Raw genomic sequence first — 3,834 nt, 5'->3', positions numbered from 1 at the left:
TAATATTGTTGATGTAAAATCTAAATGTATCTTATGCTTAGGGCCTACAATGGATACGCGTATGTTGCATTTTCTATATTATAAAGCACTCGAAAATAAATGTATTGATAAAGATAGATAAACACTTTGGAGTGTTTCGTTTATTATTTATATCATGACAACATTCAAAGAAAAAAAATACTCTTCACCAATTGAGATCTTTTTACCTTCAAGCTCCTGCTTCGTAAACACTTGACATTGTAACCACTGAAGCGTATGACTTTATGGCACTCGTTAAGCTATCTTTCTCAACATGAAAGACAATCCTTTTATAGGCTCTACAGTCGCATGTGTCTCGTCTAGTGGCCGTAGCTCAGGCACCTAACGACCTGTGCACACAATTTTGTACCAGCGCCCGGTCAAGTGGTCAGTTAGAATGTTAGTGCAGCTGTCGGACATAACCGTTTACATGTGAAGTGGCTGAGGCAGGGTTTTGTTTAGGGGGGTCTCTTTTCTCCCCCCCCCCTCTCACTTCTCTCTCCCTCTCTCTCTCTCTCTCTCTCTCTCTCTCTGCCTCTGAGAAACTTTGTATTTGATTATCTATGATTATTTGTCCTCTGATTATATATATATATATATATATATATATATATATATATATATATATATATATATATATATATATATATATATATATATATAAACGATAATTCCAGTTAAATAAATAATTATATACAGTTTAAAAGTCTTTTAATTGAGAGCAATATCATTCAATTAAGCTAATTATTATACATCAGCCTAGTCTACATGTATGAGTGTATGTAAGTGTGTGTGTGTGTGTGTGTAAGTGTGCGACTGACACCAGTAGAGCAATAGTCGTACATTTGATTGTGCTTGAGTAGTTGATTTCTTATCCATTATGTGCGATATGTTTAATGGGTTATTTTTCTATTCCTATTAAAAGTTAGGTGATATATGGCTAAAATCAATGTATATAAATTGAGTTAAAATTGAGTTTAAAAAATTGAGAGACGAAATGAAAAATGGAAACCATAAGCAATAAAAAGCGATTAATAGATAAACAGAACTGCTTGGCTTGTGAAAATTTAAAAAAAAAATAAACAGAAAAATCAGGAAGACAATAACAAGATATAGACATATAGAAACTGCTCACTACAAGCTATATACATCTGGTTTGTTGAATATTGAATTATTTCGCTGTTTACTATTACCTGACATCAACATAATAGTATAATTAAATGTACACATCATTCTATACGAATTTCATTTGAAATATCCTTTCATAATATGTTGCGAATTAAATTACTATTTCCATGATTATTAAAAGATGTGTGTTTGGATAGTAGGACGTAAAGTATCTAATACAAAAATTAACGAGATTAGATCCATGAATCGAGTATGTAGGATCTCCCTGAGTCCACCCAGCTGTAATATACAAAAATGAAAATATTTACAGTAAAACCACTCAGAACTTGACTTAGAATGATATTTATTATACAAGACGTGTGTCCTTTAGTGTTTGGGCGTTTACTATTTTACGTGTCGTGTACGCCACAGTGGTATCTTAAATCTAATTGTCGTCAGACTAGAAAACTAAACACTTAAAGCTAGGTGTCACGTCCCACTTCATCAAGCCGCGGGTAATTCTATCTTTTTGACCTGTCGCAAACTTTTTGCACTAAGTTTTGTACTACAGGTATTTCAACTGACACCACTAATAACTTTTTCTCAAACGTATCGCGCCGGTACTTGAGACAAGTTTCGTCACGGTGTCTGAACTCTCAGTATGGTGAACACGGTGAATTGAACACGGTAACAGAAGACTGCGCAAGGGAAAATTGCGCCGGCTGTAAAATGCGCCAAAAGATAAATAAGCACACAGAAAAATCCGCAAAATGAAAATGTACCCAAAGAAAAATACGCAGATAAATGCGCACATAAAAAACTCGACAAACAAATATAAGGGCGCGCTGAAAACAACAAACAAATATAAGGGCGCGCTGAAAATTACAAACAAATATAAGGGCACGCTGTAAATAACAAACAAATATAAGAGCACGCTGAAAATAACAAATATAAGGGCGCGCTGAAAACAACAAACAAATATAAGGGCGCGCTGAAAATTACAAACAAATATAAGGGCGAGCTGAAAATAACAAACAAATATAAGGACACGCTGAAAATTACAAACAAATATAACTAAAACCCACTTGTTTACGTAACAGACAAATTGTATATTTAGTCACAAGTATTGTAGCCCCGCACGATTCACCAAGAAGTCGTTTGTCAAATCATAATTAATTTATTCTATAGGTGGTTCTAGTCATTAATCTGGTAAATCCTCAAGATAACTCTGGTCCCGAGTCAAATACAAATTGTATGTTTGCTATGTCGGGTGTATACTGTATAATATTTTATATTAAAGATTATGTGTGTACTATTTAACACCAATGTCGGCTTCTAGCCACAATGATATGAGTTCAGACCTAGGTTTCGGACCTGACTATAAGACGTCCTTCTACTCAGCTTTGATGAGTACCTGACTTACGTTTGGGGAAATAAAGGCATAATAGTGCTGACCACACTATCCGTTTATTGCCGAGGTCGATGAAACATGAACTCTATTTCATCCGCCAAATGGATAGCTAGGTCTAAAGAGAGACCTTACTATATAACACCAATGTAGGATTACTTGAAACATCCATCTCATATATCTGTTCTTAATATTTAGGCTTGAAAGAGGAGTTTTAATATAAGCCTTACCCTTTACAATTTTAGCATAAGTATCATCAACAGTCCGTAGTATAAAATCCACAATACATCTTTCAATACATCTTTTTAAAAGAAACTTTAATTGTAAAGATCAAATCAATGAAGTATAATTAAAGCATAATATAATCAATCCATTATGATCACTTCCTAATAGGAGTAAACTAATACTTCTTGAATTACCATCATCACAAATGATCATTAATAATTCACAAAGCGTGACATTAACAATTCATTAAGTGTAAAATGAAATTTCGAAACCAAATAGAGATAAACATTATGAACTATCCCGAGTCATTTACAAATGTAACAGAGAATGACAGATCAACAGACTAAGATTAAATCATATGAGTTAACTAACAATTGATCTTTTAAAAATTAAACGATAACAAAATATCAATTTCAGAATGTAATGTAGATACAAAAATTGAAAATATATTTTCTTATATGATGATTTCGTATGTTTCTCAATGTTTACAATTTATAAGTTTATTTACATGTTGCATGTTTATTACATTCATTGTCTGAAGTGTACCAAGATACACGACAATATACGTTCTCATAATACTGGGTAGAGCATACAATGTTTTGTGAAGCTTCACGCATTCTTTACTGGAGCACCAAATGAGCATCAAGAAAGTGATGGGCATGGGATTAACGTTACGTTATTATCTACTAAATCGTTGTTAATTTAGTCGACTCAAATCACACCATCTCATCGTATTTTCCCTTGTGTGTACAAGACACATAGGTCTCCCGTAGAAAGCTCCCTCCACCCAAGACACATGGGGCCGCCACAGAAAGCCCTCTCACCACAAGACACATGTGGCCCCCACAGGAAAATCCCTCCACACAAGACACATGGGGCCGCCACAGAACGCTCCCTCCACCCAAGACACATGGGGCCGCCACAGAAAGCCCTCTCACCACAAGACACATGTGGCCCCCACAGGAAAATCCCTCCACACAAGACACATCGGGCCGCCACAGAACGCTCCCTCCACACAAGACACATGTGGCCCCCACAGGAAAATCCCTCCACACAAGACACATGGGGCCGCCACA

Source organism: Physella acuta, unplaced genomic scaffold (genome assembly GCF_028476545.2).
Source record: "Physella acuta isolate Inbredline_101_S28 unplaced genomic scaffold, ASM2847654v3 ptg000212l, whole genome shotgun sequence".
In the NCBI taxonomy this organism is placed as follows: domain Eukaryota; kingdom Metazoa; phylum Mollusca; class Gastropoda; family Physidae; genus Physella; species Physella acuta.
This window is presented reverse-complemented; position numbering follows the sequence as displayed.